The sequence below is a fragment of the Phyllostomus hastatus genome, unplaced genomic scaffold (assembly GCF_019186645.2).
Source record: "Phyllostomus hastatus isolate PE091 unplaced genomic scaffold, TTU_PhHast_1.1 phas_contig_40, whole genome shotgun sequence".
NCBI classification, from domain to species: Eukaryota; Metazoa; Chordata; class Mammalia; order Chiroptera; family Phyllostomidae; genus Phyllostomus; species Phyllostomus hastatus.
The window spans coordinates 52,545,753-52,572,902 of NW_025333872.1; the positions used below are offsets into that span (position 1 = coordinate 52,545,753).

The 27,150-nt window shown below is 33.8% G+C and overlaps 1 pseudogene; it reads left to right on the forward strand.

Moving 5' to 3' along the window:
- Window positions 1-1,386: 1,386 nt before the first annotated feature.
- The window catches only part of LOC123821833, a 33,877-nt pseudogene continuing 8,113 nt past the window's right edge, over window positions 1,387-27,150 (forward strand).

Sequence of the window (27,150 nt, forward strand, 5' to 3'; positions counted from 1 at the left end):
CTGAAATTGACCCAGAATTAAACTCAGGTATATCCACATGAGCTTCATTTAATCTGAGGTTATTCAAATACAGAAAGGGCAAGAAGAAAATGTGGCAGGAAAAATAATTATTTTATCTCGGGCATGATTTTAAATGTGGGGTCATAAAGGGAACATCCATTGAGAATGATCATCAGTTCATAAAAGGAAAGTATACCGGAGCTTCCTAAGGTAGTATCACATATGAAGTGATGCACCTGGGCTCCAGGTTCTTAATATTAGAATTTTCCTCAGAGGACTTGGAATGAGGGGAGTGCATATTTGGGACCCCCAAAAAGAGTATTATATTTTTTTCTTATTTTCAACAATCCAAAGAATCTTTGGAGTAGTGGGAACTCAGTGATATGGCCCAAAAGTCTGTTTCTCCAAGGTGTCAGTTGGAATAGAAGAGGCATACAAGGGAAATTGTTGCAAGGTCAATGCCTAAAAAAATTTTCTGACTTGAGTGGAGTGTGCTGTACAGTGGCAAATATATGAATTCAATAAAAAACACTATTCACTATTTTTTAATTTTAATCAAAATCATTCATCTTAATCTAGAAAATATTGAGTTTACTTACTGCATTGATGGTTTTAAGCTTAGTAAATAATGTAACAAATTTTAAGAGCAAAATAAGTATAATTTTGATCTTACAAGAAATTATTAATTTCCATCAGGCACAAAATTAATTTTAAATTCTTATTTAATGAAAATCAACATGAGTAAGACAGCATATTGGATATAAAAAATAAACCAAGCATCTGGATTGAAAAGGTTATATTAAACAGGAAACTAAGTGCTATTAAACATATATGAAGAAACCCTGACTGCCACTGAGAGAAATAAACATTATAATAATATTACTTTATGCTCAATAGATGAAAAAAATTAGACTTTGTTAGGATTTGGGGAAAATACAACTTTCATACACTGCTAAAAGTAATATAAGCTGATAGGTCCATAATGAATAACAATTTGGAAATACTAAAATCTGATATGCATACAATCTGGGGACCAGCTATTCAGGCAACAGCCCAGGACAGATCCAGCATCACTGATGACCTGTAGCATCACAGTGATGGAGCTGTGGTGGGAATAGCACCACCACTGCTGCCACTTCACATGTGTTCTCAAATGGTAACTTCAGACTCCTCTACCCTATGCCAGACAGCCTGATTTTCATCCTTAGAATCACTTCAGGTGTGACCTTATCGAAGATCTCTTCGCTGACCTTCATTTTGATAGGCCAGTACACCCCACCAGGATAGAGGGGTTCCCCTTACAGGAAAGAGGCAGCACCATCTGGTCAAGATAGCAAGTTCTTTTTCAGGCAATGTGCTGCACCCTCCCACACTTTGCCCACAAAGATGCTGGGGTCTCGCCTGGTCTGCTGTCTGATTGCCACCTACTTGACCTTCGAGATAGAGGTATGCCCAAGTGGGCCCACTTCTGTGGTGTCTCCCATGACCTGGATTCTACTGCGACCCTAATATGGAACTCCTTGGCCCATTAAGGAAAGAAGCCTAAACAATTCCAATCTTAGTACTTGAAAGCATGGAGTGGAAGCTGCTGGTGTTCACCACCCAGGGGCTTTACTTTGACGCTGAGGAAAACTGGGGCAGGATGCTCCTTCTGCTGCCATCACCTACTACCTCCAGCATAAGGTATAATAAATGGGCATCCCAGCCTTGCTTCTTTCTTTCTCAAAAAAAAAAAGTTATCAGAGCCAGATTATTAGGGTCTTGCCTTTCACTCTCATTACTCTCATTTCTTCATTCACTCTTATCACTCTCAGTTCCTCATCTGAAGATGTCTATTTCTCATTTATTTCTGAAAGACAGTTTGACAAAAGCAATTAAGCATGAGAAAAATGTATCAAAACTAAAAAAATATTAAAATTGAATGTGTTTGGAAGCAGCATGGATCACTAAACACACCACAAAAACTGTTATAACTAATAAACTAATTCAGCAATATCACAAGATAAAAACTCAACACTTAAAATCAGGTTTCTTTGTATACACTAACAACTAACTATCAAAGAGGAGATTAAGAAAGTAATCCCATTCACAATAGTACTAAAAGCAAATACACACACACACACACACACACACACACACACACACTTAGGAGTAAACTTAACCAAGAAAGTAAAAGCCCTGAACACTGAAAACTATAATATATTGATTAAAGAAATTAAAATACATACAAATAAATGTAAAGATACCTCAGACGCATGAATCAAAGAACAAATATTGTTAAAATGACCATATCACCCAAAGCTGTCTACAGAATCAGTGCCATATGCATCAAACCCCAATGATATTCTTAAAGAAATAGAAGAAAATAACAATCCTAAAATTTATATGGAAACACATAAGAACAAGAATTGCCAAACATTCTTAAGAAAGAGTAACAAGTATGGAGGCATCATATTTTCTGATTTAAAAAATATTAAAATGTATAGTAATTAAAATGGTATGGTACTAGCATAAAAATAGATATATACACCAATGGAAGAGAATACAAAGCCCATAGATAAATTCAGATATATAGTTAACATCTCTTCAGAAAGGATGTCAAGAACGCACAATGGAGAAAAGATAGTTTCTTCAACAAATTGTATTGGAGAAACTGGATATCCATACACAAAAAATTTAAGCCCTATTTTACAGCATACACAAAAATCAACTGAACATGAATTAAAGACTTAAACATATGATGTGAAACTGTAAATCTCTCAGAAGAAAATATAGGAGAATGGCTTCTTAACATTGATATTGGTGATGATTTCTTGGATGTGATGCCAAAATCAGTCAACAAAACCAAAATTAGACAGCAGATCTACGTCAAACTAACAAATTTCTTCACAGCTAGTAAAATATTCAACAGAGTAAAAAGTCATCCTGAGGAATGGAAGACATTTGCACACCAAGCAGATGATAATAGGTTAATATACAAAATGAAACAGAACCTTTCAACTCAATAGCAAACAACCCAATTAAAATGGCAAGTGATTTTAACACATCTTTACATATAAATGGTCACTAGATACATAAAAATAATGTTCCACTTCACTAATCATCCAGGAAATACAAATCAAAACCACAATGAGTTATCACCTCACATCTGTTAGGATGGCATTTAATTAAAAGACAAAAAGACAAAAGTAGGTGTGGGCAAAGGTATGGAGAAATTGCAACCATTATAAACTGTTGGGAGAAATGTTCAATGATGCAGCCACTAGAAAAACAATACTGAAATTTCTCAAAAAAATAGAATTCCCATATAACATTGCAGTTCCATTTATGGATATATATTCAAAATAATTGAAATCAAAATCTCAAAGAAATATTTGCCTGCCCCTGTTCATTACAGCATTATTTACAATAGCCAAGGTAAAGAAACAGCACAAATGTCTATGGACCAATGATAAAATAAACGTGTGTGTGTGTGCATATGCCTATATATGCATAGGCATACATACATATGTATATGATGGAATATTATTTAGCCTCTAAAAATGGAAATCCTGTTGTAGTAACAAGAAAAATGAACCTGGAGCACATCATGCTAAGTGAAATAGGTCACTCACAGACAGGCACAGATTACATGGTTCCACTTCTTGAGGCATTTAAAATAGTTGAACTCATAGAAACAGATGACAGAATGATGGTTTACAGGATCTAAATGGAACAGAAATAGGGAATTGAAACTCAGGTACAATGTTTTGTTAAGCAAGATGAATCATTTCTAGAAATCTGCTGTACAACATAATGCCTACATTTTACAGTATGGTATTTTGCACTTAACATATGTTAAGAAGGTTGATCTCATGTTAAGTATACTAACATGAACAAATAAATAAACAGTTTCAAAAGAACATAAGGACATTTTTGGAGATGATAGACAAATTTAGTACCTTGATTTTGGTGATAATATCATAGGTATATGCATATGTCCAAATTCATCAAAATGTATACATTAAGTATGTGCAAGTTTTTAGTATAAATTTTACCTCAATAAAACTAATAAATGGAATAAAACAATGTAAGTTTTCAAAAAAATAAAAATAAATGATTTTTGTTTTAAGTCATTAATTGGTGGGGTAGTTTGTCAACAACAGTATCCATGTGAGTTGATTATTAATTAAATTAAATATGAAAGCTAACATTTATTGAATATTTAAACTCTGTCAGGTTCTATTATCACTTTGCTTGTATTAAACATTTCTAATATTTAATTAATTGAATATATAAAAAACACCAAAATAGTGCTGAATATCACAGTGATTTTTAAGTGTTTGCTATTATTAAAGAATTTTGATTTTTATAAATTCATTAAGGTGACAACCATTAATAAAATTATGTAGGTTTCAGATATACAATTCTCTAATATACCATCACATATTATATTGTGAATTCACCATCCCAAGTCAAGTCTCCTTTACACTTCAAATAACAGGCTAATTCAAGTTTTTCTTACAAAGCTCATAATTTATTATTACAAATCTCAAAGTGAAAACATTCTGCTTCAGGAATCTTTGGATATTAGTATTTTTAATTGTGTGCTGAGAAGATGTCACTAGCCAGTGGAACAATCTTGCAATTTGAGGAGGGTAGAATTGTCATGTTTATTTGAAAATGATTCTATAAATTCCACAAACAGAAAGAGGAATCAGAATTCTAAACTGACTTTGAATGTTCATATTCACATGAAGAAAAGACCTGGAAAAGTCACAAGTTTGGAGGAGACATAATTCACTGAGATAGCAATGACATTTTGAGTGTGTTCAAAGATGAAATAGTGAATTTTAAATAAAAATGGTAAATGGGAAAAAGTAAAAATATAAGGAAGGTATAATTATAATTTAGGAATGAATCATTTCTGATCCATAAAGTTAGAAATATACTATGAAATGAATTGCATCTCCCCAAATTCATATGCTGAGGTCCTCACCAAAGTTATGGTATATGTAGATTGGGCCTTTGACAGGTAATTAGGATTAGATGAGATCATAAGGGATTATCTTCATGATGGAATTATTGCCCTTGTAAGAAGTGACAAAAGAGAGCTGGTTCTCTCTCTCTCTCCATCAAGAACACAGCAAAGACACAGCAAGAAAGCAGCAATCTACAAGCCAGGACCAGAGTCCTCACCAGAAAACAAAGGCAGGTATCTTGATTTTGGACTTTTTAGCCTCCAGAACTATAAAAAATAAATTTCTGTTATTTAAATCACCAGTCTATGATATTTTGTTATAGAAGCCCAAATAGACTAGTACAGTATTATATTGGTAATACATTTTTTGTTTGTTTGTTTTATCTCAACTGAAGGAAATGAAGAACATGTATAGGTCAGCTATAACACAAGTGACCAGTAAAAATGCTTATTATAATGATGTATACGAGGTCTGTTCAGAAGGTAGAAATGTCATGTTTACTGCGGAATGATTCTATAAATTCCACAAACAGAAAGAGGTATGTGATTCTCAAACACATTCACAACACCCATATTTAAAACTCCCTTTGTACAAAGTACTCTATTAAATACTGGAGTATTAAATATGAATTTTTCATGATATCAAAGTTTATTTAATGTAAAATATATTTAAATCATATGTTATATATAAAATATGATAAGTTTTATAAGAACATTATTTAAAAAGCTGTTATCAAATAAAAAAGTTTGATTCAATAAAGCATCAGGTTTATTAAGGCTACCAATGGTGTCTGAGGTGGGTTGTTCAGGGTGAATTGTGTTTTAACAAGAAGAGGTAAATGGTTACAGCTTTCAGAAAAATAGTATGTTGAGCAAAGGCATGAAAACAATATGTATACTCAAGGAATTGTGAGCATTTTCACATGCCAAAATAGTTGATATGATTGTGTGTACTAAGGGGAGAGATGGAGAAAAAGAATAAGTACTATAAAATGAACATGATTAGGGGCAAAGTAGACTTGATACCATACTAAAAGTGATAAAAAGGGCAGTGCAGAGATAAATTGTGATCAAGATATCTCTCAGGAATGCAAAAAAACTTTTTATTACTGACCCACCAGCAATAATGTATTAGCTTAAACTTTTAATTGTGTTTTCTCTTTCATTTTATAATTAAGTATAGTTGGTAGATAATAATTAGTTATTTTAGTTTCAGGTGTACAGTATAGTGATCTGAAATCTTTATAACTTACAATGTGTTCACCCCACTAATTCTAGTGATCAGCTGTCATCATAATATTATTGACTATGTTTCCTTTTCCCTTTGCCTCCATTCCTGCACTCCTTCCAGTGTGGTAGCTATCCATGGTCTCTGTTTCTGTGAGTCTGTTTTTGTTTTGTTTGTTGTTTGTGTGTTTGTTGTTTGTGTGTTTGTTGTTTGTGTGTTGTTTGGTTTTAATTCCACATATTAGTGAAATGATACAGTATTTAGCTTTCTCTGACTTTCTTATTTCACTTACCATAATACTCTGTAAGTATTATTATTGCAAATGGCAAGATTTCATTATATTTTATTGCTGCATAACTCTTATGCCCACTTATTATATTAGACTTTTCAGAGTAGTTTGATTTAATTGTATATGTAATATTTTGATGCAGCACTGAGCTATGTGATAATGATTTTTATCGCTATGAGCAACTAGAAACTTTTGATTCACCAACACCACTCATTAACAAACCAAATGGTCCAAATAAACTACTTGAATAAAAATATAAAAGTAGAATGACATGGTTGATAATGAGCTACTCTGTTCTGAGAAATAAGTGACTTTTATGTATATGAGACATTATTTTTCTTTAAAAAAACAGACATTCCATGCATTCGAGTTTTATCCTGAAACTTTACTTTTTTTTGGAGTACAGTTTCCTTTTCACAACAAATAACCAATTTATAGTGACTGAAAAAATCATCTCATGCATTGATTTAGCTAGTTCATTTTTAGCCTTTTAAGAAAGATATTTTCTATGTGTTTGACCCTTTACCACTCAGCTGGAAAAAAAGGCACATAATTTATCCTTTTTTCTGTAAAAGAATACAAAATACAGCTTGGAAAAGTCAGAGATCACCTTTCCAGCAGTAGGACTGTTAGCTACAAGTTGCCTGACACAAATGGAACACTCTGAGCAGTAGAACGAAAATTATAATCTGATTGTTTTGTAGAGAAAGTATTTATCTGACCACTAATACGTCCATTCACAAAATAGTGTTTTTGGCAAATTTAATTAATTCTATTATCCAACTCATCAAAACAGATTTATATAGTATAGTACATGCATTTATTTTTAAGGCCATTAGTGAAATTAGTGTATTTAAGGAAATTAGTGTATTTAAGATGTAGCTAATTGTGAACACAGTATACCTCTCAACTGAAGGTGCATTTTGAATAAGTGAAAGATGCCTAAACAAAAGGATTTTGTGGCATAAAGAAATAGAGAACATAAAAAAGAAATAACCCATTTTGCAGTATAAAATTATACTTATTTGACTACAGGTAATTGACAAAGAAATGTTTGATTGGCTGTTTTAGCCTTGAGATTGTAATTCAACTTGTCTTTCATCTACAAGAGAGGATAATGAACCCAGTGATTTGGATACAGAGCAGGTGAAAAGGGTCTTGCAAGCACATACAGTCCCTGGATCTTTCCTTGTCTTTGTGAATAAGATTTTCCCAAGTGAATCAAAAGGAAAATGCTTTTAAAATAATGCCTGATGCTGTAAATTTAAGTTAGAAACAGAGATCTAGATGATCCCTTGTTCTTCTTGTGCAAATAACAATGTGCCACTGTGTGGCTTAGGTGCTAAATATGGAGAAATCCTACAGCTAAGAAAAGCAGCCCTGTGGCTTACTCTTTTTCCTTTCCTAACAATGGGATAGTCACACTATATGTAGCTGAGGAGGTCTTTTAGTAGCTCAGATGTCTGTGAATACCTATAAGAATTCTTGAAAACCTTTAGAGAGATCTTTAATGAGCAAAGGAATTACTAGGGAGGGGGGATTGGGGCAACTCAGACATCCTAGGGATGCTTATAATCAGAGCCAGCCCTTGCACATCAGGGAGAGAAACAAGATCAACACAGCATGGTTTACGCAGAGTTCATTTACATATATATTAAATATATATTACTGCTTGGGAGATAATCACAGTTTTCAATATTTATAGTTTAGAATCAATGGCAACATCACTTACTGTGTATGGCATCAGGGCAGAAACTGCTAATTAGGTGGAGTATTCTCAAATTAGTTTTATTTCACTGAGTAGCTACAGGATAATTGGAATATATGTGATGGAATGGAAGTATCTATATTATGTGATACATCTAATGTTGAATTACGAAAAACAAGAAATGTGCAGGGACCACGAAATGATAGTGCTGATGTACTTTGTTGGGGCACAAGCATACCGTCTACACCTATGAAACAAAGATCATTTAATACTCACGGTAAAAATAACTATGGTTTTTGTTTGCCTCCAAATTCCAAAAACCTTCAAGGCAATGACTTTATTGTGAACAAACCTATTATGTAGTGATTGAAAAATGTGAGCTCTGGAGTTAAAACTTCCACATTCCAATATCATCCCCAACACTTACTAGATATGTGGTAATGGGCAAATTACTCCTTTTTCAATGCCCTCAGTTACTTCATTTGTGAAATAGAGTTATTAGTAGTATCTATTTTATATAGTTGTTCTGAGAGTTAAATGAGCCAGCTTCTAAAAAGGATTTGTAATTAAATCTCACAGATAGCAAGTATATAACTAATGTGGTCTATTAATGTTAGGCTCTAAAGTGCATTTATTTAATTTTGTTTGTCTTATCACTGATTTAATTATTTATTTATTTTGTTTCAGGTTATCTAAATTGTGGCAATATAGTAAAATAACAAAAATATGTAGTCATCACATGCTATTTTACTTAGAAGAAACAGAAATTTCTTTTATAAACATTGTCATGTTACTCTAAGATTTACATATTTATTGGAACAGTCTTTTTTACAGGCGTGTCATTATTGTCATAAACAATAAATATGAATGCCTCAGTAAATCCATATAGTATTCAAGAGAATTCCATTTCAATTTACACAAGAAAATGGTATTACCTACTTTGAGCAGATATATAACTTTATACAACTTTAATGGTTGTCTAAGATTGAAAGAGTGAGTTTTAGTCCAGGTGTCAGTGAGAAATTGACTCTGCAAACGTCATTAAAACAACTTTATTCATATTTAAGATAAAAATAATGGATTTTATTAGAGATCACAGAAGACAAGCAGAACTTTCATTGAAGAGAATGATAGACTTACAAAGTATTGCACAGGCAATTTCAACTGTATAGGTAAATAAGAAGACTTTATGCAGATACTTCTAGAGGAAGAAACTGTCCACAGCAATGCTACAATAAATACTTGATGGCTGATCTTCAGGAGAGATGGGAGTGCTAGGACACAGCTCAGTAGAGTAGGGCATTTCATTTACTCTGAAGAGAGGATGTAGACCCAGTCTCATACCACAAACTGTACAATAGCTGATAAATAGCAATTAAACTTCTCCAGTTTATTGGATATTTAAGAGTTTAATATATGATAATATATAGTATGTATTTTATGATACAGTTAAAGGTGTAGGAAATAGGTGGGAGAAGTTCTGAAGGGCCCTGTTGAGCAGGTCTAGCTTGAAAGCTGAAGGGTAGACAAGGCTTGGAATAAATAGAGCATCATATATTGTGTGGTGCTGTGGGTCAGTAATGATGGCTTTGAACAACCAACTAAAAATAAAAATCCCTAGGCCAATACCATACACAGATAAGAATTTTAAGTGTGTATTATTCATAGGTTGTGAGAAATGTAATATGAACTTTTAATATCCAAACTATTCTAAAATCTCAAACTATTCTAGAACAACTAAAACATCTAAAGTTCCTAACAAAAAGCCCCAAACCAGTCTCTGCCAATATTTTCACAAGGCTCACACATTGCAGTGTGTGTACAAGGGGAATCCCACCAAAAATAATGGAATTAAAAATTGTATTATACATTTAAATTGCAGTCACCTTCAAAGGACTCTCCATTTGATGCAATACACCTATTGAGACATTTTTTTCCCACTACTGAGCACTCAGTGTGATGTGGGCAGTTGTGCATGTCAATCCACCAGCGTAAAATGGGCAAACACATTGAAAGAATTTCAAAAAATATTCATTGAAGCTGAATGCAACCTCTCATAACAACCCCAGCTCATACACTGATACAGATGTGTTCTTAGAACACTCACCTAGTGGGGGATGCATGTAGTACTAGATAATTCTGAATTTTTGTGGGTACCCCCATGTATATGTGCGTGTGAATGCACATGTGCAATTGGGGAAGCAATAAAACAAATGAATAAATGGATGACTAAGATTACAAAGAGGAAAAATTCCACAGGCCTTTTGCTGAAAGTAGCACCAATATTTTCTTCCAATAATTTGGAATTCTCAAATTAAGTTAGACTTTACAACATAACACCATCCTATACTGTCATATATCACATATTAATATTAATATTAGGAAAACATATGACATGAAAAAGAATTCATAACTATTCACAAACATGAATAAGTTATTAAAAATAAACCTACAGTAAACTAGCCAGAACAAGTATTTACAAGATGTTTTTTAAAATCAATGGAATAATAAAGATTTAGGAGAAGAAATTCTGGTTGAAAATTCTGCTAATTCATGAAAGATAATTTCTCTATTTTTACTCTTGCTACTCATTACTACCACAAAGTTTTTGTTTTTTTCTCTTTCTTTTCTACCTCTATTTCTCTCATACACTCCTTATTGTGAAGTTCGTTGTCTTTAGACTTCTCCTGACATCATCTCACATCCTACATTGATATTTCTTAGCAGCCTTGCTTTTCTGTATTATGGTTTGAGGTTATACAGATATATAACCTGAATTTTTATAAAAATAAATTTCCTTTCTAATTTCTTGCTGTGACAATTGGGGCAATTTCTGAAAGTGAAAAAAAGGATAAAATATTCATATTTTACTAAATTAGAAATATAAACCTCATGCATAAGTTCTGAAGAAAACATTAAAAAGAGATCAGGTAATAGGGGGAAGAAGACACCAGTATCTTGCAATCTTAGGAGACATGTTTCAGACAAAAGTAGTAAACTAAAAATAAATAATATAGTGCTGTATAAAAAGTCTACATAATTTTTAAAAAGGAAAATAGGGTAAAAAAGATTAAATGTTCCTGAAATAAATACCTTGTTCTGAAAATTTAAATGGTGCAACATACTTCTCTTTACTCAATAGAAAATAACCACTGAGCTTTGTTGTTGACATTTTAAACAAGGAGTTTAGGTGCTTTATAGAATTCTAACTTGTGATCTTTTATTTTTCCTTCCTTGGTGTTTTTACAAAGCTCCAGAAAGTGACATCAGGTAACTTAAAAAAAAAAAACACTTGTTACTAATAAACAGTATTTTGGCTTTTGAATGAGTAAGAAGACAGCTGGGATAAGGAAATGAAATTTTAATCTTTTGTAGTGTTTGCACTGTATGGAGGCAATGAAGCTCCAGAAATGGAAGAAGATTCAACATTTAGTATGTAATGGTTGTAGGGAATACACTGCTAGTCTTTTTTATTTATATTTTTGTTTAACAATTTTGTTTTCATCTTACATACTTTTCAGAAAAACTAATGAAGGTAGGGGAAAATAATTTTTTATTTACTATTTCTATTGTGTTTATTATTTTTAATAGTTTATTTTTATTGTACTTTCCCATTACATTTGTCACCCTTATAATCTCTTCTACCTCTACTGCCCCAACGTCCCTCTCCCAGAGCTGTCAGCCTGTTCTGTACCCATGAGTCCATCTCTATTTCTCTTGTTAGTTGATTTTGTTCATTAGATTCCACATATGAGTGAAATCATATTGTATTTGTCTTTCTCTGACTGGCTATCTTACTGAGTATAGTATTCTCCAGGTCTATTTATGCTTTCTCAAAGGATAAAATAGTCTTCCTTTTTATTCCATTGTGTAAATGTACCATAGTTACTTTATTCATTCATCTACTGACGGACATTTGGGCTGCTTCCAAATCTTGACTATTGTAAGTAATGCTGCAATGAACATAAGGGTGCTTATATTGTTTTGAATTAGTGTTTTGGGTTTCTTTGGATAAATTCCCAGAAGTGGAATAGCTAGGTTATAAGGCAGTTCCACTTTAGTTTTCTGAGGTAATTCCATATTGTTTTCCACAGTGGCTGCACCAAAATGCATTCCACCAACAGTGCTAAAGTGTTCCCCTTTCTCCACATCCTCACCAGCACTTGTTGTTTGTTGATTTATTTATGAGAGCCATTCTAACAGGTGTGAGGTGTTATTTCATTGTGGCTTTAATTTTCATTTTTCTGATGATTAGTGATGTTGAGTATCTTTTCATATGTCTATTGGTCACCTCTTTGGAGAAGTGTCTATTCAGGTTCTTTGCCCATTTTTTTATTGGATTGTTTGTGGGTTTTTGCATGTGTGATGAGTTTTGTAAGTTCCTTATACATTTTGGATATCAACCACTTATCAGATGTACTGCCAAATATGTTCTCTCATTCAGTGTGTTGTCTTCTTATTTTGTTGATGGTTTCTTTTGCTGTGCTAAAACATTTTAGTTTGATGTAGTCCCATTTGTTTAATTTTTTTGTGTGTGTCCTTTGCTTGAGGAGAACTATCAGAAAAAAAAAAACATTGCTACAAGCAATCAGAGTTTATAGCAGGGGTGTCAAACTCATTTTCATCAGGGGCCACATTAGCCTCATGGTTGCCTTCAAAGGCTGAATGTAATTTCAACTCCTTAACAGTTAAGGAGTAGTTACATTTGTACAATCCTAAAATTATTTGAGCCCTTTGAAAGCAACCATGAGGCTGATATGGCCCCAGTGAAAATGAGTTTGACACCCATTTTACTGTCTATTTTTTTCTAGGAGTTTTGTTTTGAGTCTAACATTTAAGTCTTTAATCTATTTTGAATTTATTCTTCTGTGTAGTATAAGAAGGTGGTTTAGTTTCATTTTTATGCATATGTCTTCCAGAGGAAGCAAGGATTAATCATTTTCATTTCAAAAATTGGAAAGGAAAACAGATGAATGCCTGAAAAATTTCATGGGTTCAATGGCCTAAGATGCAAACAAATGTGTGTCAAGTGTTTTGGGCCAGCTGGAACAGTTACGGGAATCAAAGATCCCAAGCTGGGGTCTTGCTGAGTTTCCAAGACTTGCCAGTAGGAATTTAGATTTGGTTGGAGTTATGTGTGAGAGGAAGAGATTAATTTTGTTAATTCTTTTATGTTCCTTGCTATAAAAAAGCTTGATTATAAACTGATGATTTAAAAATATGATTATAAAGGATGAATTTTAAAGCATATTTTCAATATATTTAATGTAGTCACTATGAGAAGAAAATGGTGTACATGTACCCTAAATCATTAGATGAGGAAATTATTCACTGAACAGACATCCATAGTTCATAAAATCTGGAAGTAGGTTCAAGCCCAATTAGATGGTCTTATCAGGCAAAAGAAAAACACCTAGTGCAACATTTCCATTACTGTATTCCTCTTTGGATTGCACATTCAGCTGCAGTTTCAGTGACACAAAATACTAAGCTGCTAAGAAAAATGTTATATGAACTAACAGAATATTACATAATTTTCCCATTTTAAATCGCACATTAGCAGAATCATGTTAATGACTGTATATGTTCTTTTAATTTTACATTTTAATGTTTTTGTTTCTATTCTGACTTATGCCCCTCTTTATTATGCAAATAATAAGGGTTAGCTTTCTCTGCTAACACTTTTCCATCATTCCAGCTCCCATATAAAACAAAAACTAAGTTTGTTATATATACTTGCAGGCAATTTGCTATATTCAGGTATGTTTGTTTTCTGTCACTGCTATAAGAAATTACCAGTTTTAGAGCTAAGCAACACTAATGTTTCATTGTACTGTTATCTGTCAGAAGTCCAACATGGGTCACACTAGACAAAAATCAAAGTATTAACAGGACTGTTTACCTTTCTGGAAGTTCTAGGGGGAAAATCTTCCTTTGCCTTTTTCAGCATTTAGAGGCTACCCGCATTCTTTTGCTCATGACCCCCTTCTTTCATTCCTTAAAGCCAACATTGGGAAATCCATTTTTTTCTCATGATCATTTGATACTGAGAGAAACAGAACTAATGATTCAGAATTTGCTTGTCTTTCTAGCCATCCTAAAAGTAAATATTATGAATTACATCCCAATCTAATAATTTAGAATATGTGTATTTCACTTTCTCCTTCTAGTGATTTCCTTTTGTTCATCTAACACATTTAATTAACATCTGTTTCATTGTTTCATTTGCCTTTTACCTGATTATGTATGCAAGGAGATGTCTATATGGTCATACTGGTAAGTAACTCCTTATATGTTTATCACCCATTTTGGGAATATAATGGCTATTTTAAATATTGTTCAATTTCTATTAGGTTATTTGAAAGTTATATTAATAATTAAAATTAATTTATTCCATCCTACAACTTCATTTAATTTTGATTGTTGAGCCTTTTGTCTTATATAAGGTTTTAGTTTTTAGGTAGTCATTTTTGTCATTCTTTCCATTTATGCTTTTTGGGTCTTGCAGTTTCTTTAGGAAGGTGTATGTGCATGTGTGTGTGTTTGTATCTGTTTTTCTTTGTTTTCCCACTTAAAGGCTAAGAAGTATTTTCTTATATCATGTGATTGTTTTTGTTTTGATTACTTTTCAACTACATTTGTTTACTTGGCATATTTGATTTCTATTTTTGTATTTATTTATTTTTGACAAAAATGATATATTTAAGGTATACAATGTAATGTTGTGATGTGGTTATACTTTGTGAAATAATTACCACCAACCAACTAATTAATATATCCATTCCCTCCCATACTCACCATTTCCATTTACAAGAACATGGTGGATTACATGCCCCTAAGTGAAATAAGCCAGATGCATAAAGACAAATATTGGGTGATTTTACTTATATGTGGAATCTAAAAAAATAGTTGAACTTATAGTAATAAACAGTAACAGAGTAGAATGGAGGTTACATAGGCTAGGAAGTTGGGATCCTAGCTAGATGGGTCCATATGGCTGTGACTTTCATGAAAATGAAGAAGAGAAAGGACTACTTATTCATAAAGGAAAACATGAAGGCAGAAAAATCTGCCTAATTAAAAGCAAGAACACTTCACTAAGAAATTATGGAGCCAAAGAATGGGAACTGAAGCATCACAGTGGTAAAAATTGGCCTCTGGCACCAAACTTCTTGGGCTCAAAGCCTTACTCCACTATTTTTTTTCTGTAGTCATAATCTTAAGCACATTAGTTAAAATCTCTATACCTATGTTTCTTCATCTTAAAGATGAGGGTTAAGATATAACTACTTTTTAGATTATTTTGAAGGTTAAAAATAGTTGCATCCTCCAAAGCAGCAAAGAATATACAATGAGGAAAATATAGTCTCTGCAATAAATACTGTTGGGGTACCTGGACAGCAACATGCAAACAAGTGAAACTGGATCCATATTTTATACTACACACAAAAATCAACTCAAAAAAGATTAAAGGTTTGAACATAAGACCTGAAACCATAAAACTTCTAAAAGAAAATAAGTGGAAATCTCCTTGACATTGGTCTTGGCAATGATTTTTTTGGATTTGACAGAAAATGTAATGGCAACAAAAGCAAAAATAAACAGGTAGGACCATGTCAAACAAAACAGCTTCACACAACAAAGGCATCCTTCAATAAAATAAAATAATGATATAGGTTGTGAGAATGTATTTGTGAGTCATATATCTGATAAACATTGATATGTAAAACATGTAGACTTACACACACTCAACATAAAAAAATGATTAAAAATGAGCCAGAGGATCTGAATAAACATTTTTCGCATTTTTCCAAAAAAGGCTTACAGATGGCCAATAGTATATGAAAAGGTGCTCAACATCACCTATTATCAGAGAAATGCAAATCAAAACATGATGAGATATCATGTCACATCTGTTAGATAGTTATTATCAAAAAGGATAATAAATAAATGTTGGTGAGAATATCGAGAAAAGGGAACGCTTGTGCTCTGTTGGTGGGAATGTAAATTGGTGCAGCCACTATGGAAAACAGTATGGAGATTCCTCAAAAAAATTAAAAGTAGAACTCAAGTATGACCCAGCAATTCTACTTCTGGGTATATAACTAAGGGAAATTATATTTCCTTTATCACTATGTTAAAGATTTTTATGTGTACCATCTTGTACATTGCAGGATTATTTTGAAAAGTCAAGATATGGAAAAAACAAATGGCTATCAATAAATGAATGGATAAAGAAAGTGTGATAAATATATATAAATAGGGAAGATCCTGCCATTTGTGATGACTTTTCCCTATATAAATAGGGAAGATCCTGTCATTTGGATGCACCTTGAGGGCATTATGCTAAGTAAACTAGTTGAACAAATACTATATAATCTCACTTATATATGAGTTGTTAAAAAAACACATAGAAACAAACAAAAAACAAATTGGTATTTGCCAGAGGTGAGGGTTGGAAAAATAGGGGAAATGAGTGAAGGTGGTCAAAAAACACTTCCTGTTATAATAAGGTCTAGGGATATAATGTATAGGATGATTATTATAGTTAACAGTACTGCATTGCATATTTGAAAGTTGCTGAGAGTATATCATTAAAAGCCTCATCACACACACATAAACTGGACTTATAGGATATTATGATAAGTGAACTAACTCATACAGAGGAAAACAAATACTATATAACTTCACTTATACATGGAATCTTAGAAGACAAAAAAATGAACAAACAATACAAAGTAGAAATGAATCCAAAGGTATAGAAAACAAGCTGGTGGTTGGAAAAGTAGAGGGAGCTGTAGGATGGCAGAAAAAAGATGTTTAACTTTAAGTTGTATTCTCTGAATTTTAATAGCAATGTAAATATATATATATGTAAAGGATATTTCTGAAATATCAGAACAGGGCCTGACTTTAGGAAGTAAATTCTTTTGGAATAGAGTGAGAAAGAACATGTACTGGTTAGTGCCTCCACCATCCTGCACGTGCCATCAGCCTGTAACATCTCAGCTCATCTACAGGCAAGGTTTCAGTTAAGGGTGGTGATTTTGGAGGGTTGAGTCATGCTAGGAGCCCAGGGATCCTACACAAGAGGGTGTCTATGGAGAAAAAACATTGTAACTATACAAGGTGATGGACATTAACTAAATTTATTGTGCAATAATTTATATTTATATATTAAGTCCCCCAAAAGTCCAATCATTGTTAATATAATGAGACTGGTTTGCATGACATCGATGTAACATGGGAGCCAAGGAGAGTAGACTGAAACACACATGCATGAATAATGATGACTTCATTGTCCTAGTCAGTAGAGGTAGTAGATGCCATTGAGTGAGCATGTGTACTGTGTGGCTCTTATTCAAAATGACTGAGCATTCAAACTGACTAAACAGAACAACAAATCTGTATCAAATATTGCGTTAGGCTTGAACATTCTTCTGAAGAATTTATTCGGATGATTCAGAAGGTTGCAGCTATGGGCAACTGGTGATTAGTAACTTCATCATGTCGAAGTGCTCGCTCATGTAACACATCACATGCAGAGATTTTGACTGAATATTAAATCACCCAGGTGACTCAGCCCCCTATAGGCCGGATTTGGTGCCCTGAGACTTGGATTTTCCCAAAACTAAATCACCTTTGACAGAGGAGAGATTTCAGACCGTTGATGAGATTCAGAAAAATACAACAGAGCAGCTAAAGGCGATTGGGAGAACTGAGTGAGGTCCCAAGGTGCTTAATATGAAGGGGACTGAGGTGTAATTATCCTTTGTACAATGTTTTTTGTATCATCTTCAATAAATGTCTCTATTTGTTATATGTGTGGCTGGATAATTTCTGGACAGGCTCTCTATGTTTTTCTCCACACACACACATGTATACATATATATAAAATCATAAAGTTTTATACCTTAAAATAATACAATGTCTTATGTCAGTTATATCTCAACAAATCAGAAAACTAAGAAAAATTTAATGTACACGAAGCAAGAAATTTTCTGGTACATTGTTAGTGATTCTTAAATAAGAATTATTGTTTTTATTACTCTTATTGTTTCTGCATTTGTTATCACATCATTCTAAACTGGGGTGAAGCCACCACATCACCTCTCTGTGTTAAGGGCTCACATTTATTTACCCCCTTTCTACATTCCTTCTACCAAATTAATAATTTACTATAACATGTTTTCTAATTTTATCTTACTTTAGGTAATGTAATATGAATGCAAAGCATACTCATACATTAAGAATAACATCCATTTACAGACAAAATGTTGTTATTAAAAATATCTTAATTTATTTGGCTTAGTTTAGAATTTCCTGCTGCTTTACATGATAAAACACAGAAAAAAGTTCTAGAATCCTTCCTATATTGAAAATAAAGCCCTTCTATTTCATTTATCCTCTGTTTATGCTCAAATATGCCTTCCCAATAGCCCTGTGTAATTTCTCTTAAATTTGAGCAATTTCTCTTAAATTTCTCTTTATTTTCCCAGTATATTTAAATGAAAAAAAAACTTTTAGACACTTGATAAACAAAGTTCCTCAAAGCCATTTATAATAAATGTGTTGAACAAATAAAAACCTTTGCTTTGGTTTCAATACATGGCAGCAATCAGATTAGCTTTAAATATGAGCATCACAATCACATTTAGGTATGATATCTTTGTTTCCTGTTCCCACACTCCCACTCTCTCAGATTATCCACATGAAAGCTTTCTGTGCACCCCAATTAATCTCTTCCTTCCCAAAATCCAAAATGCTATGTCTCCTATCACAGTTGGTTTCAGAAAATAACAAAAGTTACAAAGAAAGGATTAGGATAATATGCTGAGAATAAGAAATAGGAGATTCACCAAGAACTAAGAATCCTGTTTACGTTTGTGTTGGCAATAACAATAGAGAGAACAACAACAAAGATAGGTGAAAATCAGTTTAAGTCAGGAAACAGATATATCAATTGGATGCTTTTTATATTATATCTATATTAAATGCATTTGGACATTTTTCTATGGGATGTCAGTGTGTGCATAAGTATATAAGTTTTTCCCATTAGAATTTAATCATATTAAATTTTCTGCCCTTTAGGCAATACCTAATATATCGGAGCTTGTTATTGAAGTAATAGCTTAAAAAATGTTATATTCCCTGATATACATTTTTAAATATATTCATTAGTTCTTTTATTTACTATTAGTGACATAATAGTTGAGAAATTTGCCTTAATATATTGGTTTCAATTACATGTAGAAATTAGTCAAATTTTGTGGTCATTTCTCTGATTTTTATTATAAGGTGGAGAATTTATTGTATCTAATTCATGATTTGTAAAAAATATACATAATATGCTGATATCTTACATCTTTTCCAAAGTAAATTTTATGAAATGTTCTGTTCTTGAATGAAAAAGTGTTCAATTTTGTCCTGTTTGGCCCTCAGTGGGATTGTACAATTTCCTTCTGATATCCCAAAATTAAAACATTCTAAAATAGACCAAAATAATTACTGGTATTGGAGTTTCTATAAAAATCAGATAAGCAGATAAAATAAATTAAATTAATATAGATCACAAACCAATGTAATATTAGGTTAATATTTAAAACACACATTTTTAAAGGAAGAAATTATACTTGACCTAACCTCTGATGTATGGTATACATGTGTGCTATTTATCCTCACTCTCCTTTAAATGTTTTACATGCAGAAACACACACAAAATTGTCATAGATAAGAAATGACTTTAATGCAGGTAATGAAAAATAGGAGTAATCATACACTGCTAACTACAGAATAATCACAGTGGTATCCAATGGGATACAGAATTGGGATAGGTATGTACTAATATTTTCATATATTGTCAAAAAAGCCTGTGTAATGTCGATCATGGGTGTCATTTCATGAAGTGTACATGTATAAATTAGTGTTTAAGACTTCCAGTCAAGATGTCAGTGTAGGTAAACACAGCTCCCTTCTTGGACCACCACATCAAAATTACAACTAAAATATAAAAGAACCATGACTCAGAGCTGTCAGAAATTGAGTTGAATGGAGTGTGACAACTATACCATTAAAGCAACCACATCCATCCAGACTTGTAGGAGGGATGGAGACATGGAACAGGCTGGTCTTACATCCATGTGTAGTGGATAAAAATTTGGGAGGGATAACTTGGGAATGAGGAGTTCCAGCAGCACACCAGGCACCCCAGCCCAGGGTTACAGTGCCAGGAGTATAAGCCCCCATAACTTCTGGCTGCAAAAATCAGTGGAGGTTGGGTTGCCTGAAGAATCTAGTGGAGTCCCAAGCAGTTCCCCTTAAGAACCCACAAAAGGACTTACTCAGACTCACTCACTCTAAGCGTCAGCACTGGGGCAGCAGCTTGAAAGGCACCAGCGACATACAGGGAGGAACTGTAGTGTCTGACCTCAAGGCAGAAGGAACTGGAAGACAGCTTTCTCTCATACAAAATAGGTAGGCAGAGGCCATTGTCCATAGAACCACATGGCCAGTGCCATATCTGAGACTCCATAAACCTGGAGAACATGGTTTGCCTCACATTGGAGAGCCCCTGAGGCTCCACTCCACTCAACTTACAGACCTACCCAAACTGTTAACAGAGACTTTTCCATACATATGGCTGGTCTTGGCTCCTGCTTCACAACTTCCTAAATATTACCAAACAAACAACAGCTGGCTGCAGTGAGCCTCAGACCCAGCACTAGCATCAGCCAGCCTAGAGTCACAGATTGGCTTCACCTGGGATTCTCAAAGCCCAGCACAAGTAAGGAGCTATCTCTAATTGCTTTATAGCTCAGGCAGGGTGGCCAAGGGCAGAACAGAAGTCGGGGTTGATCTTGGTCTGAACTACTTGGGAAACCCCCAAACCTGCACACCGTTTGTACAGCTACAGACCACTTCAGAGCACCACCACTCTGCCACTATAGAGCTGATCCTCCATGGAGGGTGGAGGTGGTCAGTGGTCACAGCCACTCATTGCAGCTCATGGGCCTGAGTAAATCCCTCCCAATGACCTGCCACCAGCAATCAAGGTTCAACTACAAGAACAGGGTATACTCAGCCCACAGGAAGGGTGCACCTCAAGTACCCACCTTGGGTGATAGGGGAGGTTGTGCCACTGGACTCTACAGGACTCTTACTATATTAGGTCATGCTACCAAGACAGGGAGTCATAGCAGCTCTACCTAACACATAGAAACAAAGATATGGAGGCTGTCAAAGTGAGCAGGAAAAAAAATGGCTCAAATGAAAGAACAGATAAAAACTTCAGAAAAATTAGCTAAACAAAATGGAGATAAGCAATCTATCAGATGTGCAGTTCAAAATGCTGGTTATAAGGATGCTCAAGAAACTCAGTGAGGACCTCAACAGCATAAAAATGATCCAGTTAGAAACAAAGGATACACTAAATGAAATACAGAATAATTTACAGGGAATCAACAGTAGAATGGATGAAGTTGAGAACTAAATCAATGTTTTTGAACCTTAGGAAGAAAAAAAAACCCAATCAGAATAACAAAAAGAAAAAAGAATCCAAAAATATGAGGATAGTATATGCAGCTTCTGAGACAACTTCAAGCCTTCCAAGCCTTCCAAAGCCTCCTTGGGTAGCCAAGAAGGATAAATTGAGAGAAATGTAATAACAAAATCAATAAAATATAATTTAAAATAAATCAGCATTTAAATTATAGTTTATTATAACCAAGCATATCCCAATAAATCCTGTTTAAACAAAAGTCTACACAATATAATCTCTAAAATCATAAATCTCTGCATCATAGGGGAGCCAGAAGGAGACTAGAAAGAGCAAGAAATTGGAAACCTACTTGAAAAAATAGTGAAAGAAAATGTCCCTAATTTGGTGAAGAAAATAGATACGCATGTCCAGGAAGCACAGTGTCCAAAACAAGATGGATGCAAACAGGCCCACTTCATGACACTTCATAATTAAAATGGAAAAGGTTAAAGGTACAAAAAAAGACCTGAAAAGGAGCAAGAGAAAAGATGTTAGTTACCTACAGAGAAGTTCCCATAAGACTGTCAGCTGATTTCTCGGAAGAAACTCTGTAGACTAGAAGGGATTGGCAAGAAATACTCAGTCATGAAAAGCAGGGACCTACAGCTAAGATTGCTCTACTCAGCAAAGCTATCATACAGAATCAAAGGGCAGATAGTTTCCCAGGCAAGAAACAACTAAAGGAGTTCATCATCTTCAAACTATTATTATATGAAATGTTAAAGGGACTTATTTAAGAAAAAGAAGAAGATCAAAACTATGAATAATAAAATGGCAATAAATACATATCTATCAACAATTGACTCTTAAAAAATAAACTAAGCAGACAAGAAGAACAGAGACAGAATCGCAGATACAGAGAGCATTTTGATGGTTGGCAAATGGGAGGGGGTATGTGGGAATGAATGAAGAGGTGAGGAGATTAAGAAGTGCAAATAGGCAGTTACAGAATAGCCATGAGGATATAAAGTACAGCATAGGAAATGGAGTAGCCAAAGAACTTATACACATGGCCCATGGACATGAACAATGGTTTTGGGGATTGCCTGATGTAGTGGGGGTTGCTGGGTGGAGGGTAGCCAAGAAGGATAAATTGAGAGAAATGTAATAACAAAATCAATAAAATATAATTTAAAATAAATCAGCATTTAAATTATAGTTTATTATAACCAAGCATATCCCAATAAATCCTGTTTAAACAAAAGTCTACACAATATAATCTCTAAACACATACCTTATTTCAAGATTTTCTAGCTATTAATTTTTCAACCCAGCCAGGGAGTTGATTCTGGGGAATTTTTAAGATTATGTATTAAATAGCAAAAATGTGACAGATGGGTGTGATTGAAAACAAATATTTTTTTAAGGAGACCACTGATTTTTAAGGTGATCAATAATCAGCTATTATCAGCCAACATTAAATCTAAGATGAGCAAACCATTTAAATAATTAATTGACCCATATATTTATTTATAGATTCACATTAAATCTTTTATTGAGGGATTATTATGTACTAGGCAGCATGTTAGATACTGGAAAAAATTCTAAACCAGATGACAGTACTTTTTCCCTGGGTGCTTATAAACTAGTAGAGTATTTCTTGAAGACATTTCTGCAAGTCGCAAAGAAAAATAAATAAATACCAGTAATTATACTAGAAAAACACATTTTCTAAACTGTGTTCAACCACAAGAGACTGTAATAGCAAGAATGAACAGCATGGAGTCAGTTAAAGTGAACCCAATAATGGGATGTCCAGAGAGGCAGTGAAAAATGAGAGAGTGGCCTTGACAAAAAGGGATGTGTTTTAGATCTTTATCTAAGTCAGTAATGACCACTGCTCTGGATCAGTCCTACCTGATTATATTTAAAAGTCATGAGATTAAATATATATGGTCATGTGTCACTTAATGATAGGGATACATTCTGAGAAATATGTGTCTTTAGGTGATTTTGTCTTTGTGTGAACACCACAGAGTATAGCCATCACAGGCTATGGGGGAGAGCCTATTTCTCCTAGGTTCCAAACCAGTATATTACATAATGGTACGGAATACTATAGGCAATTGTAAGACAATGAAAAATACTGTGAATCTAAACATAGCAAAACTATAATGAAAATACAGTATAAGAGATAAAAATGGTGCACCTCTGTGGTACCCTTACCATGAGTGGAGCTAGCATGGCTGAAATTTGTTCAGGGTGAGTCAGTGAATGAGTGGTGAATGAATGTGAACACCTGTAGCATTACTGAATGATACTGTAGAATGCACCTAGGCTACACAAAATTTATAAAAATACATTTTTCTTTGAAAATTAATAAACTTTAGATTACTATAATGTTTTTACTTTATAAGCTTTTTATTTTTTAACTTTGACTTTTTTTAATAACAATTAGCTTAGAACTAAAAATAATTGCACAGCTGTACAAAATTATATTTATATTCTATTCTGTAAGCTCTTTATATTTTTCAAAATTTTAATTTATTTTTACTTTAATTTTTTTTCTGTTAACAACTAAGGCAAAAGCACATATATTAGCCTAGACCAACAAAGAGTCAGGGTCATCAATGTCACTGTCTTCCACCTACACGTCTTGTCAAAGACAAGGGAATTCTTCCAGGGCAATAGTACTAAAATATTCCTTGAAGGACCTACCTGATGCTTTTCTTGAAAAGATGACACTATTTACAGAAAAAATATACATCACGGTTTGCTTGGTTTCTTTCCTTCTTTTGTTTTTTTTAAATCATAGATTTGCTATAAGAAGATAAAGCACCATGAACAGTACTCTCTATTAGTAATAAACTTTTGGTTTGGGTTCCATGTTTTCAAATATTTAAGGAGTTTATTGAGGTCTGAAAAAGCTTCTTCTAAATCCTTCATTGTGAATTTTCTTGGGGGTTCTTTTTCTTTTTCTTTATTTTTTTTCTCTCACCTCCTCTTCACCTAGGCTTTCCTCTTCCAGTTCCAAGAACTCCTATTTAATCAATTCGTCAGTAACTACCTCTCGGAGGTCCTCAATGTTATCGACATCCACACCCAGGTTAAAGTTGTCTGCCATTTCAGCTATAGCATTATTGATTTTTGCAACGCCTTATCTTTGGCAAATCCTTTGATGTCGCCATGGACAACTGTCTTGAGCGTCTTCTTCTATAAGTCATTTATACACTTCTCAGTGACATCATCCCAAGCCTAAGTTAGGTTTTTGATGCAGTCCTTCCAGAATTGCATTATTGTCTTCCACAGATGCAGCAAAACCCTGGGCAAAGATACTCCTCAGTAGGCCTTAAAAGCTGTGTTAACTCTTTGATCATCAAAAAAAGGATGATATCTGGGAGCATTAACAACAATAAGCTAAATCTTGAAAGCTTTGTTATTCTCTAAAGAGTACATCATTCCACTGCCATAGAAATACAAAAGGGCATCTTGGAAGAGCAGCTGGGTCATCCATGAATTCTTCCTCTTCCTATAATTCACTGGCATGTGTGTTTATTAATATGCTTGAAAGCCCTGAAGTTATCATTGTGCCAGATCACAAAAGGTTCCAATTTGTAGTCTGTAGCATTGCCCCCAAGCAAGACTGTTATTTTGATAATAAAAGCCTAGAAACCTGGCACTCACTTGGTCTCCTTATGTGTTGAAGATTTTCTCAGTCATTATTTCCAGAATAGGGAGGTTTTGTCCATATTGAAATTTGCCCTAGCAAGTAATTTTCCTCCACAATCAGTTTATCTAAAGTTTTCAAAAATTGTCCAGCTGCCTTCATGTCAGCACGCACAGACTTAACACTCACCTTCACATTATGTAATGAATAACTACTCTGGAACTGTTTAAACCATCCAGAACTAGCAATCATTTCAATACCATAGTCAAGTCCAGAGTTTTCTTTAAACATCACAATTAACTTTGTGGTTTGGCCGTGTTCATTATTATACTGAGAGGGACAGGCTTCTGTGACTGGTCTTTAAAAAAAGTTTTATCGTACAATTTTTATTGTTTATGCTATTACAGTTGTCCCAAATTTCCCCCCTTTACTCTCTTCCCCTAGACTCCCCTTCCTACAATCTCCACAGTGATTTCATGTCCAAGGGTGATGCATGTATGTTCTTTGTCTAATACCTTCACCTTCTTTCATTCAGTCCTAACCTCTCCCTTCCCCTCTTACAGCTGTCAGGCTGTTCCTTACTTCTATGCTTCTGTTTCTGTTCGGCTCATTAGTTAATTTTGTTCATTAGATTCAAGCTAAGTGAGGTTATATGGTATTTGTCTTTCATTGCTTGGCTTAGTTTTCACTTAGCATAATAGTCTCCAGTTCCATCCATTCTATCACAAAAGGTAAGAATTCCTCCTTCTTTTTTACTTCTGCATAGTAGTCCATTGTGTAAATGTACCACAGCTTTTTTATCTACTCATCTACTGATGGATACTTAGGCTATTTCCAATTTTTGGCTATTGTAAATAATGTTGCTATGAACATAAGGGTGCATATATTATTTTGAATTGGTGTTTTGGGATTCATTGGACATATTCCCAGAAGAGAAATAAATCAATAGGTCAAAAGACAGATCCATTTTCATTTTGTGAGGAAATTCCATATCATTTTCCAGAATGGCTGCACCAGCCACTCTGCATTCCCAACAACAGTACACTAGGGCTCCCTTCTCTCCACTCCATATCTTTGCCAGCACTTGTTAACCCAGGTCATTAGAAATTTCTTCTTGTCTGATATAAGGGCCTCTTTACATTTTTTCTAGTCTCATTGCCTCCAATGAAGCAGATGAAGCAGATTCTGTAACAGCTTTCATAACTTGTTCTTGGAGAATATAGCTATGGTAGAATAGGACAAGCTGATTGGGAGCAATATTACAGATTTTTGTCTTTATAATCCTTAAATAATTTTAATTTTAATTCTTAATCACTCAGTGTGGACTCCTTTTTTTGTTCAATGTGAACTCTTACTGATAACATCAGCAGTAGATTTTGTGTTCATAGGGACCAAGATGAACAAAACAACATGAGCTTAAATTAGCACAAGAGAAAATGATGCAACTGAGAGATCTGGGAAACATGAGATGTATGAAGCTGTTGATGGTGGACAACATTTATAGTTTTACAGCAAACTTTTTTAAGTAGAAAGAGTATACTCTAAAATAAGGGTATAAATATAGTATAATAAATCCATAAATCAGTAATATTGTCATTTGTTATCATTACCAAGTATTATGCTCTGTACCTAATTGTATATGCTAGATTTTTATTTGACTGAAAGCACAGTTAATTTGTTTGCACCAGCATCACAAGAAACACATGAGTAGTGCATTGCATTATAACACTATGATTGCCTTGGCATCACTAGGCAGTAGGAATTTTTCAGCTCTATTTTTATCTCATGTGACCACTGTCATATATGTGGTCCACTGTTGAC